This window comes from Pleurodeles waltl, unplaced genomic scaffold (assembly GCF_031143425.1).
Source record: "Pleurodeles waltl isolate 20211129_DDA unplaced genomic scaffold, aPleWal1.hap1.20221129 scaffold_37, whole genome shotgun sequence".
Taxonomy (NCBI): Eukaryota; Metazoa; Chordata; class Amphibia; order Caudata; family Salamandridae; genus Pleurodeles; species Pleurodeles waltl.
The window spans coordinates 5,834,135-5,849,331 of NW_027150076.1; positions in this window are offsets into that span (position 1 = coordinate 5,834,135).

Sequence of the window (15,197 nt, forward strand, 5' to 3'; positions counted from 1 at the left end):
CCACTTAGGGCGACAAAGCAAAAACAACAAGTGATGGACGGAATGCTGAACATTGTCAGACACTCACCCCCAGTCACAGATCTGGGTTTAATCCATCGTTTTTTTGCTCACCATGCCACCCCAGTTTGGACCCAGCCATATGCAAATCAGTCTTGACCCTGTTCCTCATGGGAACAGTCCAGCCCGAACTGCCAAGCCAGGTCCTCACTGGACCGGAAAAAAAGCATCCTGGGACCGGTTTCGGGGTATCACCCCTCATCAGCCAGGCTAGCTTGAATCCAGTGGCATGGGAAGCACGGGACCCACGTCTGGGTATACCCTTCCCACTTAGGGCGACAAAGCAAAAACAACAAGTGATGGACGGAATGCTGAACATTGTCAGACACTCACCCCCAGTCACAGATCTGGGTTTAATCCATCGTTTTTTTGTTCACCATGCCACCCCAGTTTGGACCCAGCCATATGCAAATCAGTCTTGACCCTGTTCCTCATGGGAACAGTCCAGCCCGAACTGCCAAGCCAGGTCCTCACTGGACCGGAAAAAAGCATCCTGGGGCCGGTTTCGGGGTATCACCCCTCATCAGCCAGGCTAGCTTGAATCCAGTGGCATGGGAAGCACGGGACCCACGTCTGGGTATACCCTTCCCACTTAGGGCGACAAAGCAAAAACAACAAGTGATGGACGGAATACTGAACATTGTCAGACACTCACCCCCAGTCACAGATCTGGGTTTAATCCATCGTTTTTTTGCTCACCATGCCACCCCAGTTTGGACCCAGCCATATGCAAATCAGTCCTGACCCTGTTCCTCATGGGAACAGTCCAGCCCAAACTGCCAAGCCAGGTCCTCACTGGACCAGAAAAAAACATCCTAGGACCAGTTTCAGGGTATCACCCCTCATCAGCCAGGCTAGCTTGAATCCAGTGGCATGGGAAGCACGGGACCCACGTCTGGGTATACCCTTCCCACTTAGGGCGACAAAGCAAAAACAACAAGTGATGGACGGAATGCTGAACATTGTCAGACACTCACCCCCAGTCACAGATCTGAGTTTAATCCATCGTTTTTTTGCTCACCATGCCACCCCAGTTTGGACCCAGCCATATGCAAATTAGTCTTGACCCTGTTCCTCATGGGAACAGTCCAGCCCGAACTGCCAAGCCAGGTCCTCACTGGACCGGAAAAAAGCATCCTGGGACCGGTTTCGGGGTATCACCCCTCATCAGCCAGGCTAGCTTGAATCCAGTGGCATGGGAAGCACGGGACCCACGTCAGCACTCCGTCCATCATTCTTTTGTGTTGTTAATGTCGCCCTAAGTGGGAAGGGTATGCCCAGACGTGGGTCCCGTGCTTCCCATGCCCCTGGATTCAAGCTAGCCTGGCTGATGAGGGGTGAAACCCCGAAACCGGTCCCAGGATGCTTGTTTCCAGTCCAGGGAAGACCTGGCCTGGCAGTTCGGGCTGGACTGTTCCCATGGAGAACAGGGTCAAGACTGATTTGCATATGGCTGGGTCCAAACTGGAATGGCATGGGCAGCAAAAAAACGATGGATTAAACCCAGATCTGTGACTGGGGGAGAGTGTTTGCATTGTCAGCACTCCGTCCATCATTCTTTTGTGTTGTTAATGTCGCCCTAAGTGGGAAGGGTATGCCCAGACGTGGGTCCTGTGCTTCCCATGCCACTGGATTCAAGCTAGCCTGGCTGATGAGGGGTGAAACCGGTCCCAGGATGCTTGTTTCCAGTCCAGGGAAGACCTGGCCTGGTAGTTCGGGCTGGACTGTTCCCATGGGGAACAGGGTCAAGACTGATTTGCATATGGCTGGGTCCAAACTGGAATGGCATGGGCAGCAAAAAAACGATGGATTAAACCCAGATCTGTGACTGGGGGAGAGTGTTTGCATTGTCAGCACTCCGTCCATCATTCTTTTGTGTTGTTAATGTCGCCCTAAGTGGGAAGGGTATGCCCAGACGTGGGTCCCGTGCTTCCCATGCCACTGGATTCAAGCTAGCCTGGCTGATGAGGGGTGAAACCACGAAACCGGTCCCAGGATGCTTGTTTCCAGTCCAGGGAAGACCTGGCCTGGCAGTTCGGGCTGGACTGTTCTCATGGGGAACAGGGTCAAGACTGATTTGCATATGGCTGGGTCCAAACTGGAATGGCATGGGCAGCAAAAAAACGATGGATTAAACCCAGATCTGTGACTGGGGGAGAGTGTTTGCATTGTCAGCACTCCGTCCATCATTCTTTTGTGTTGTTAATGTCACCCTGAACAACACCTACTTGGTCACCAGTACCAAGTAACCGATGCTCACAACAACACCCTTAGCCACCCCATGGCTGTTGTAAATCTCAACTGGGGGGGGGGTTACTGGCCCAAAGAAAGTTGTGGTTGCCTCAGATTTACCTGTAGACTGTCTATTAGGGAATGATTTAGAGACATCAGCTTGGGCAGAAGTGGAGTTGGAGGCTCATGCAGCAATGCTGGGCATTCCAGGGCATATTTTTGCTTTGACCAGGGCTCAGGCCAAAAAGCAAAAAGGACAGGGTGACTTGGATCCTGGAACAATGGACCAAGTGCTCCCTAAAGCTAGGGCTAGTAGAAGTAAAGCACTACCTACTATCCCTCCCTCTACAGTGGATTCTACTTCTGAGGAAGAAGAATTTCCACCCTGTGCAGAACCTACACCAGAGGAGCTGGAAGCAGACACTGCTGAGCTTTTGGGTGAAGGGGGGCCTGCCAGGGAGGAGCTGAGTGTGGCACAGCAGACCTGTCCCACACTAGAGGGTCTAAGACAGCAAGCTGTCAAACAAGCAAATGGGGATGACAGTGACTCTCACAGAGTTTACTGGGAGGACAATCTTCTGTACACTGAAGCAAGGGATCCAAAACCTGGAGCTGCCAGGAGATTGGTGATTCCTCAGGAGTACAGAAAGTTCCTCCTAACTCTTGCTCACGACATTCCCCTTGCTGGACATTTGGAGCAAATGAAAACTTGGGACAGGCTTGTTCCCTTGTTTCATTGGCCTAGAATGTCTGAGGACACAAAAGATTTTTGTAAGTCCTGTGAAACCTGTCAAGCCAGTGGCAAGACAGGTGGCACCCCAAAGGCACCCCTTATTCCACTACCTGTGGTTGGGGTTCCCTTTGAAAGGGTAGGGGTTGACATAGTTGCCCCCCTTGACCCTCCTACTGCTTCAGGCAATAGGTTTATCTTGGTGGTAGTGGACCATGCCACCAGATATCCTGAAGCAATTCCTCTAAGGACCACTACAGCTCCTGCAGTGGCAAAGGCCCTCCTGGGAATATTTTCCAGGGTGGGCTTCCCAAAAGAGGTAGTTTCAGACAGAGGAAGCAATTTCATGTCTGCTTACTTAAAGGCCATGTGGAAGGAGTGTGGGGTGACATACAAATTCACCACACCCTACCATCCACAAACAAATGGACTGGTGGAGAGATTTAACAAAACTCTCAAAGGCATGATTATGGGACTCCCAGAGAAACTCCGCAGGAGATGGGATATCCTTTTACCATGCCTCCTTTTTGCCTACAGGGAGGTACCCAAGAAAGGAGTGGGCTTCAGCCCCTTTGAACTCCTCTTTGGACACCCTGTTAGGGGTCCACTAACACTTGTCAAGGAGGGTTGGGAACAACCTTTAAAAGCTCCAAAGCAAGATATTGTGGATTATGTACTTGGCCTCAGATCAAGGATGGCTGAGTACATGAAAAAGGCCAGTAAAAACCTTCAGGCCAGCCAAGAGCTCCAGAAGCAATAGCATGACCAGAAGGCTGTTTTGGTTCAGTACCAACCAGGGCAGAAAGTGCGGTCTTGGAGCCTGTGGCCCCAAGAGCACTCCAAGATAAATGGAGTGGACCCCACACAATTGTTGAGAAAAAGGGTGAAGTCACCTACTTAGTTGACTTAGGCACTGCCAGGAGTCCCCTTAGGGTGCTCCATGTCAATCGCCTGAAACCCTACTATGACAGGGCTGATCTCACCCTGCTCATGGCAACTGATGAGGGACAGGAGGAAGACAGTGTAGGAAAGTACCATCTTGCCTGGCATGTTACCCCCATTTTTCACTGTATATATGTTGTTTTAGTTGTATGTGTCACTGGGACCCTGGTAACCCAGGGCCCCAGTGCTCATAAGTGTGCCTGAATGTGTTACCTGGGTAGTGACTAACTGTCTCACTGAGGCTCTGCTAATCAGAACCTCAGTGGTTATGCTCTCTCATTTCTTTCCAAATTGTCACTGACAGGCTAGTGACCATTTTTACCAATTTACATTGGCTTACTGGAACACCCTTATAATTCCCTAGTATATGGTACTGAGGTACCCAGGGTATTGGGGTTCCAGGAGATCCCTATGGGCTGCAGCATTTCTTTTGCCACCCATAGGGAGCTCTGACAAATCTTACACAGGCCTGCCACTGCAGCCTGAGTGAAATAACGTCCACGTTATTTCACAGCCATTTTACACTGCACTTAAGTAACTTATAAGTCACCTATATGTCTAACCTTTACCTGGTAAAGGTTAGGTGCAAAGTTACTTAGTGTGAGGGCACCCTGGCACTAGCCAAGGTGCCCCCACATTGTTCAGAGCCAATTCACTGAACTTTGTGAGTGCGGGGACACCATTACACGCGTGCACTACATATAGGTCACTACCTATATGTAGCTTCACCATGGTAACTCCGAATATGGCCATGTAACATGTCTATGATCATGGAATTGCCCCCTCTATGCCATCCTGGCATTGTTGGTACAATTCCATGATCCCAGTGGTCTGTAGCACAGACCCTGGTACTGCCAGACTGCCCTTCCTGGGGTTTCTCTGCAGCTGCTGCTGCTGCCAACCCCTCAGACAGGCAGCTGCCCTCCTGGGGTCCAGCCAGGCCTGGCCCAGGATGGCAGAACAAAGAACTTCCTCTGAGAGAGGGTGTGACACCCTCTCTCTTTGGAAAATGGTGTGAAGGCAGGGGAGGAGTAGCCTCCCCCAGCCTCTGGAAATGCTTTGTTGGGCACAGATGTGCCCAATTCTGCATAAGCCAGTCTACACCGGTTCAGGGACCCCTTAGCCCCTGCTCTGGCGCGAAACTGGACAAAGGAAAGGGGAGTGACCACTCCCCTGACCTGCACCTCCCCTGGGAGGTGTCCAGAGCTCCTCCAGTGTGCTCCAGACCTCTGCCATCTTGGAAACAGAGGTGCTGCTGGCACACTGGACTGCTCTGAGTGGCCAGTGCCACCAGGTGACGTCAGAGACTCCTTGTGATAGGCTCCTTCAGGTGTTAGTAGCCTTTCCTCTCTCCTAGGTAGCCAAACCCTCTTTTCTGGCTATTTAGGGTCTCTGTCTCTGGGGAAACTTTAGATAACGAATGCATGAGCTCAGCCGAGTTCCTCTGCATCTCCCTCTTCACCTTCTGATAAGGAATCGACCGCTGACCGCGCTGGAAGCCTGCAAACCTGCAACATAGTAGCAAAGACGACTACTGCAACTCTGTAACGCTGATCCTGCCGCCTTCTCGACTGTTTTCCTGCTTGTGCATGCTGTGGGGGTAGTCTGCCTCCTCTCTGCACCAGAAGCTCCGAAGAAATCTCCCGTGGGTCGACGGAATCTTCCCCCTGCAACCGCAGGCACCAAAAAGCTGCATCTCCGGTCCCTTGGGTCTCCTCTCAGCACGACGAGCGAGGTCCCTCGAATCCAGCGACACCGTCCAAGTGACTCCCACAGTCCAGTGACTCTTCAGCCCGAGTTTGGTGGAGGTAAGTCCTTGCCTCACCTCGCTGGGCTGCATTGCTGGGAACCGCGACTTTGCAAGCTTCTCCGGCCCCTGTGCACTTCCGGCGGAAATCCTGTGTGCACAGCCAAGCCTGGGTCCACGGCACTCTAACCTGCATTGCACGACTTTCTAAGTTGGTCTCCGGCGACGTGGGACTCCTTTGTGCAACTTCGGCGAGCACCGTTTCACGCATCCTTGTAGTGCCTGTTTCTGGCTCTTCTCCGGGTGCTACCTGCTTCAGTGAGGGCTCCTTGTCTTGCTCGACGTCCCCTCTCTCGGCAGGTCCAATTTGCGACCTTCTGGTCCCTCCTGGGCCCCAGCAGCGTCCAAAAACGCCCAACGCACGATTTGCATGTAGCAAGGCTTGTTGGCGTCCATCCGGCGGGAAAACACTTTTGCACGACTCTCCAAGGCGTGGGGGATCCATCCTCCAAAGGGGAAGTCTCTAGCCCTTGTCGTTCCTGCAGTATTCACAGTTCTTCAGCCTAGTAAGAGCTTCTTTGCACCAACCGCTGGCATTTCTTGGGCATCTGCCCAGCTACGAGCTGCTTGTGACTTTTGGACTTGGTCCCCTTGTTCCACAGGTACCCTCAGACAGTAATCCATCGTTGTTGCATTGCTGATTTGTGTTTTCCTTGCATTTTCCCTCTAACACGACTATTTTGTCCTTAGGGGAACTTTAGTGCACTTTGCACTCACTTTTCAGGGTCTTGGGGAGGGTTATTTTTCTAACTCTCACTATTTTCTAATAGTCCCAGCGACCCTCTACAAGGTCACATAGGTTTGGGGTCCATTCGTGGTTCGCATTCCACTTCTGGAGTATATGGTTTGTGTTGCCCCTATCCCTATGTTTCCCCATTGCATCCTATTGTAACTATACATTGTTTGCACTGTTTTCTAAGACTATACTGCATATTTTTGCTATTGTGTATATATATCTTGTGTATATTTCCTATCCTCTCACTGAGGGTACACTCTAAGATACTTTGGCATATTGTCATAAAAATAAAGTACCTTTATTTTTAGTATAACTGTGTATTGTGTTTTCTTATGATATTGTGCATATGACACTATGGCCCTCATTCTGACCTTGGCGGTCTTTTCGCAAGACCGCTGAGTTACCGCCGCGGTGAAGACCGCCGACCGCGGCGGTGTGCCGCTGTGCGCATTCTGACCGCTGGGAGCGTTCCGCCGGAAAACCGCCAGCAGCCACACTGGCGGTCGGCGGGAAAGTGGAGACTGGTCAACCTCCACCGCCACGCCAGCAGAACACCGCCCACAGAATTACGACCCACATTTCTGTGTGGCGGTCTTCTGTTGGCGGTCTTCTGTTGGCGGTCACGTCCCTATGGCTCCCGTCGCCTCCCGGAGGACCAACGCACAAGGTAAGTTGATCGTCCGTGAGGGGAGGGGGTGGGGGGGTGTTGTGTGATGTGGGCGTGCATGGGGGTGTGCGTGTGAGTGTGTAGAGTGGGTGTGTGAGTGCGTGTATGCGGGCGGGGGGTGCTGCTGTGTCTATGGGTAATGTGTGCTGTTCGGCAGGTGCGCATGTCGGCATGTATGTGTGCGGGTATGTGTCCCCGTTGTGTATGTGTGTGTAGGGGGCGTGTATATGTGCATGTTGGGGGTGTGTGCATGTCGGGGTACATGTATGTGCATGTCGGGGTGGGGGTGGGGAGGGGGTTCGTACCACCTCTGGGGGGTGGCAGGGGGGTGGAGGGTGTGGGGGGAGGACTCGGGTGGGTAGTGGGGGGTGGGGGAGACCCCTATCAGTGCCAGGGAAGGAATTCCCTGGCCCCGATAGTGCTTACCGCCATGGTTCGCACGGCGGTTCCCGCCCGCAAGAAACCGCGGCGGTAGGCAGGGTCATAATACCCTTGGCGGTCTTGGGACGACCGCCGGGCCGGAGTGCGCAAACTCCAGCCCCGCGGTCATGACCGCCGTGGCGGTCGGAGTGGAGAAGTAGCGGTCGGTCGCGGCGGGGACCGCCGCGGTCAGAATGCCATTTTTAATACCGCCGGTCTGTTCGCGGTCCGACCGCCGTCTCTCCGCCGACCGCCAGGGTCAGAATGAGGGCCTAAGTGGTACTGTAGTAGCTTCACACGTCTCCTAGTTCAGCCTGAGCTGCTTTGCTAAGCTACCATTATCTATCAGCCTAAGCTGCTAGACACCCTATACACTAATAAGGGATAACTGGGCCTGGTGCAAGGTGCAAGTACCCCTTGGTACTCACTACAAGCCAGTCCAGCCTCCTACATTGGTTGTGCAGCGGTGGGATAAGTGCTTTGAGACTACTTACCACTCTTGTCATTGTACTTTTCATAAGAGAAAAATATACAAAACAAGGTCAGTGTATATACACATAGCCAAAAAGTTTTGCATTTCCTCTTTTCACTCTTTTCTAAGTGCTGAAAAGTACTTCTAAACTTTCAAAAAGTTCTTAAAAGTTTAAAAAGTTTTTTTCTGTCTTTCCAAAAAGTTCTGAAAACTTTTTTCTCTTTGTCTATCACTTTAACTCTCTCTAAAAAATGTCTGGCACAGGCCAAAAAGTTGAACTGTCCAAACTTGCATATGATCACCTTAGCTGGAAAGGAGCAAGGAGTCTCTGCATAGAGAGAGGTTTGAGTGTAGGGAAGAATCCTTCCTTAGAACTGTTAATTAATATGCTTAGAGTACAGGATAAGGCCATAAGTGCCCAATCTGTAGAAAAAGTAGCTAATGGTTCTCAATCTGATCCAGGGACTCCCCCAGGAAAAGGTTCAGGAAAGAAACTTCTCAGCCTGCCCATTACTAGACAGTCTAGCATAGTTGGTACAGAGGTTGAATCACATCATACTGATGATGTGCTCTCACATTATACTGGTAGCCAAGCTGTTAGGGTGCCCTCTGTAAGGGACAGGTCTCCTTCTGTTCATTCCCATCATACCTCTGTATCTAGAAATGTCCCTCCCACCCACCCTGATGACAGATTGTTAGAAAGGGAGCTCAATAGATTGAGAGTGGAGCAAACCAGACTGAAGCTCAAGAAGCAACAGCTGGATTTGGATAGACAGTCTTTAGAAATAGAGAGGGAAAGACAGAAAATGGGTTTAGATACCCATGGTGGCAGCAGCAGTATTCCCCATAGTCATCCTGCAAAAGAGCATGATTCCAGGAATCTGCATAAGATAGTTCCCCCTTACAAGGAGGGGGATGACATTAACAAGTGGTTTGCTGCACTTGAGAGGGCCTGTGCTGTACAGGATGTCCCTCAAAAGCAGTGGGCTGCTATCCTATGGCTATCATTTACTGGAAAAGGTAGGGATAGGCTCCTTACTGTAAAAGAAAATGATGCTAACAATTTCCAAGTTCTTAAGAATGCACTCCTGGATGGTTATGGCTTAACCACTGAACAATACAGGATAAAGTTCAGAGATACCAAAAAGGAGTCTTCACAAGACTGGGTTGATTTCATTGACCAGGCAGTGAAGGCCTTGGAGGGGTGGTTACATGGCAGTAAAGTTACTGATTATGACAGCCTGTATAACTTGATCCTGAGAGAGCATATTCTTAATAATTGTGTGTCTGATTTGTTGCACCAGTACTTGGTGGACTCTGATCTGACCTCTCCCCAAGAATTGGGAAAGAAGGCAGACAAATGGGTCAGAACAAGAGTGAACAGAAAAGTTCATACAGGGGGTGACAAAGATGGCAACAAAAAGAAGGATGGTAAGTCTTCTGACAAGGGTGGGGACAAATCTAAAAATGAGTCTTCATCAGGCCCACAAAAACACTCTGGTGGGGGGGGTGGGCCCAAATCCTCCTTTAATCAGAACAAGGAAAAGAAACCATGGTGCTATTTATGTAAGATAAAAGGCCATTGGACAACAGATCCCAGTTGTCCAAAGAAAGGCACCACAGCTCCTACCACTACAACCCCTACTGCTACACCTAGTGTCCCTACTAATAGCAGTGGTGGTGGGAGCAAACCTACTAATAGCCAATCCAAGGGAGTAGCTGGGCTCACTTTTGGTAATTTAGTTGGGGTTGGTCTGATTAGGGAGACCACAGAGGCTACTTTAGTCTCTGAAGGGGCTATTGACTTAGCCACTTTGGTTGCTTGCCCCCATAACTTGGAGAAGTACAAGCAACTAACCCTAATAAATGGTGTTGAGGTCCAGGCCTACAGGGACACAGGTGCCAGTGTCACAATGGTGATTGAGAAACTGGTGCACCCTGAACAACACATACTTGGACACCAGTACCAAGTAACCGATGCTCACAACATAACACAAAGCCACCCCATGGCTGTTGTAAATCTCAACTGGGGGGGGGTATCTGGTCCAAAGAAAGTTGTGGTAGCTTCAGATTTACCTGTAGACTGTCTATTAGGGAACGATTTGGAGACATCAGCTTGGTCAGATGTGGAGTTGGAGGCCCATGCAGCAATGCTGGGCATCCCAGGGCATATTTTTGCATTGACAAGGGCTCAGGCCAAAAAGCAAAAAGGACAGGGAAGCTTGGATCCTGGAACAATGGACCAAGTGCTCCCTAAAGCTAGGGCTAGTAGAAGCAAACCACTTCCTACTATCCCTCCCTCTACAGTGGATTCTACTTCTGAGGAAGAAGAATTCCCTCCCTGTGCAGAACCTACACCAGAGGAGCTGGAAGCAGACACTGCTGAGCTTTTGGGTGAAGGGGGGCCTGCCAGAGAGGAGCTGAGTGTGGCACAGCAAACCTGTCCCACATTAGAGGGTCTCAGACAGCAAGCTGTCAAACAGGCTAATGGAGATGTCAGTGACTCACACAGAGTTTACTGGGAGGACAACCTCTTGTACACTGAGAATAGGGATCCTAAACCTGGAGCTGCCAGGAGATTAGTGATTCCTCAGGAGTACAGAAAGTTCCTCCTAACACTGGCACATGACATTCCCTTAGCTGGGCACCTGGGTCAAATGAAAACTTGGGACAGATTGGTACCACTGTTTCATTGGCCTAGGATGTCTGAGGACACAAAAGAATTTTGTAAGTCCTGTGAAACCTGTCAAGCCAGTGGCAAGACAGGTGGCACCCCAAAGGCACCCCTTATCCCACTGCCTGTGGTTGGGGTTCCCTTTGAAAGGGTAGGGGTTGACATAGTTGGCCCCCTTGACCCTCCTACTGCTTCAGGCAATAGGTTTATCTTAGTGGTAGTGGACCATGCCACAAGATATCCTGAAGCTATTCCTTTAAGGACCACTACAGCTCCTGCAGTGGCAAAGGCCCTCCTGGGAATATTTTCCAGGGTGGGCTTCCCAAAGGAAGTAGTATCAGACAGGGGAAGCAATTTCATGTCTGCATACTTAAAGGCCATGTGGAAGGAGTGTGGTGTAACTTACAAGTTCACAACACCCTATCATCCACAAACAAATGGACTGGTGGAGAGATTTAATAAAACTCTCAAAGGCATGATTATGGGACTCCCTGAAAAACTCCGCAGGAGATGGGATATCCTTCTACCATGCCTCCTTTTTGCCTACAGGGAGGTACCCCAGAAAGGAGTGGGCTTCAGCCCCTTTGAACTTCTTTTTGGACACCCTGTTAGGGGTCCACTCACACTTGTAAAGGAGGGTTGGGAACAACCTTTAAAAGCTCCTAAACAGGATATTGTGGATTATGTACTTGGCCTCAGATCAAGGATGGCTGAGTACATGAAAAAGGCCAGTAAAAACCTTCAGGCCAGCCAAGAGCTCCAGAAGCAATGGCATGATCAGAAGGCTGTTTTGGTTCAGTACCAACCAGGGCAGAAAGTGTGGGTCTTGGAGCCTGTGGCCCCAAGAGCACTCCAAGATAAATGGAGTGGACCCCACACAATTGTTGAAAAGAAGGGTGAAGTCACCTACTTGGTTGACTTAGGCACTGCCAGGAGTCCCCTTAGGGTGCTCCATGTCAACCGCCTGAAACCCTACTATGACAGGGCTGATCTCACCCTGCTCATGGCAACAGATGAGGGACAGGAAGAAGACAGTGATCCTCTACCTGATCTCTTCTCTTCCACAGAACAAGATGCTCTTGTGGAAGGTGTAGTTTTGGCTGATTGTCTTACTGCTGAGCAGAAAGATAATTGCATAAATCTCCAAGGACAATTTTCAGAACTCTTCTCCATTGTGCCAGGCACCACTTCTTGGTGTGAGCACACTATAGATACTGGAGACAGTTTACCTGTCAAAAGTAAGATCTATAGGCAGCCTGACCATGTCAGGGACTGCATAAAGCAAGAAGTTCAGAAGATGTTGGAACTAGGAGTGGTTGAGCACTCTGACAGTCCATGGGCTTCTCCTGTGGTACTGGTACCAAAACCCAATTCTAAAGATGGAAAGAAGGAAATGAGGTTTTGTGTAGACTATAGAGGTCTCAACTTGGTAACCAAAACTGATGCTCACCCTATACCCAGGGCAGATGAGCTAATAGATACACTGGCATCTGCCAAGTATCTAAGCACTTTTGATTTGACTGCAGGGTATTGGCAGATCAAAATGTCAGAAGATACTAAACCTAAGACTGCATTTTCTACCATTGGAGGACATTACCAGTTTACTGTAATGCCTTTTGGTTTGAAAAATGCACCTGCCACTTTTCAGAGGTTGGTGAACACAGTCCTGCAAGGGCTGGAAGCTTTCAGTGCAGCATATTTGGACGATATAGCTGTCTTTAGCTCCAGCTGGGATGATCACCTGGTCCACCTTTGGAAAGTTTTGGAGGCCCTGCAAAAGGCAGGCCTCACTATCAAGGCTTCAAAGTGCCAGATAGGGCAGGGTAAGGTGGTTTATCTGGGACACCTTGTTGGTGGGGAACAGATTGCACCACTTCAGGGGAAAATCCAAACTATTATTGATTGGGTTCCCCCTACCACTCAGACTCAGGTGAGAGCCTTCCTAGGCCTCACTGGGTATTACAGGAGGTTCATTAAGAACTATGGCTCCATTGCAGCCCCTCTTAATGACCTCACATCCAAGAAAATGCCTAAAAAGGTATTATGGACAGCAAACTGTCAGAAAGCTTTTGAGGAGCTGAAGCAGGCCATGTGCTCTGCACCTGTCCTGAAAAGCCCTTGTTACTCTAAAAAATTCTATGTCCAAACTGATGCATCTGAATTAGGAGTAGGGGCAGTCCTATCACAACTTAATTCTGAGGGCCAGGATCAACCTGTTGCTTTTATTAGTAGAAGGTTGACCCCTAGAGAAAAGCGTTGGTCTGCCATTGAGAGGGAGGCCTTTGCTGTGGTCTGGGCTCTGAAGAAGTTGAGGCCATACCTGTTTGGCACTCACTTGATTGTTCAGACAGACCACAAACCTCTACTTTGGCTAAAACAAATGAAAGGTGAAAATCCTAAATTGTTGAGGTGGTCCATATCCCTACAGGGAATGGACTATACAGTGGAACATAGACCTGGGAGTAGCTACTCCAATGCAGATGGACTCTCCAGATATTTCCACTTAGACAATGAAGACTCATCAGGTAATGGCTAGTCTTATTGTCCTTCGTTTGGGGGGGGGTTGTGTAGGAAAGTACCATCTTGCCTGGCATGTTACCCCCATTTTTCACTGTATATATGTTGTTTTAGTTGTATGTGTCACTGGGACCCTGGTAACCCAGGGCCCCAGTGCTCATAAGTGTGCCTGAATGTGTTACCTGGGTAGTGACTAACTGTCTCACTGAGGCTCTGCTAATCAGAACCTCAGTGGTTATGCTCTCTCATTTCTTTCCAAATTGTCACTGACAGGCTAGTGACCATTTTTACCAATTTACATTGGCTTACTGGAACACCCTTATAATTCCCTAGTATATGGTACTGAGGTACCCAGGGTATTGGGGTTCCAGGAGATCCCTATGGGCTGCAGCATTTCTTTTGCCACCCATAGGGAGCTCTGACAAATCTTACACAGGCCTGCCACTGCAGCCTGAGTGAAATAACGTCCACGTTATTTCACAGCCATTTTACACTGCACTTAAGTAACTTATAAGTCACCTATATGTCTAACCTTTACCTGGTAAAGGTTAGGTGCAAAGTTACTTAGTGTGAGGGCACCCTGGCACTAGCCAAGGTGCCCCCACATTGTTCAGAGCCAATTCACTGAACTTTGTGAGTGCGGGGACACCATTACACGCGTGCACTACATATAGGTCACTACCTATATGTAGCTTCACCATGGTAACTCCGAATATGGCCATGTAACATGTCTATGATCATGGAATTGCCCCCTCTATGCCATCCTGGCATTGTTGGTACAATTCCATGATCCCAGTGGTCTGTAGCACAGACCCTGGTACTGCCAGACTGCCCTTCCTGGGGTTTCTCTGCAGCTGCTGCTGCTGCCAACCCCTCAGACAGGCAGCTGCCCTCCTGGGGTCCAGCCAGGCCTGGCCCAGGATGGCAGAACAAAGAACTTCCTCTGAGAGAGGGTGTGACACCCTCTCTCTTTGGAAAATGGTGTGAAGGCAGGGGAGGAGTAGCCTCCCCCAGCCTCTGGAAATGCTTTGTTGGGCACAGATGTGCCCAATTCTGCATAAGCCAGTCTACACCGGTTCAGGGACCCCTTAGCCCCTGCTCTGGCGCGAAACTGGACAAAGGAAAGGGGAGTGACCACTCCCCTGACCTGCACCTCCCCTGGGAGGTGTCCAGAGCTCCTCCAGTGTGCTCCAGACCTCTGCCATCTTGGAAACAGAGGTGCTGCTGGCACACTGGACTGCTCTGAGTGGCCAGTGCCACCAGGTGACGTCAGAGACTCCTTGTGATAGGCTCCTTCAGGTGTTAGTAGCCTTTCCTCTCTCCTAGGTAGCCAAACCCTCTTTTCTGGCTATTTAGGGTCTCTGTCTCTGGGGAAACTTTAGATAACGAATGCATGAGCTCAGCCGAGTTCCTCTGCATCTCCCTCTTCACCTTCTGATAAGGAATCGACCGCTGACCGCGCTGGAAGCCTGCAAACCTGCAACATAGTAGCAAAGACGACTACTGCAACTCTGTAACGCTGATCCTGCCGCCTTCTCGACTGTTTTCCTGCTTGTGCATGCTGTGGGGGTAGTCTGCCTCCTCTCTGCACCAGAAGCTCCGAAGAAATCTCCCGTGGGTCGACGGAATCTTCCCCCTGCAACCGCAGGCACCAAAAAGCTGCATCTCCGGTCCCTTGGGTCTCCTCTCAGCATGACGAGCGAGGTCCCTCGAATCCAGCGACACCGTCCAAGTGACTCCCACAGTCCAGTGACTCTTCAGCCCGAGTTTGGTGGAGGTAAGTCCTTGCCTCACCTCGCTGGGCTGCATTGCTGGGAACCGCGACTTTGCAAGCTTCTCCGGCCCCTGTGCACTTCCGGCGGAAATCCTGTGTGCACAGCCAAGCCTGGGTCCACGGCACTCTAACCTGCATTGCACGACTTTCTAAGTTGGTCTCCGGCGAC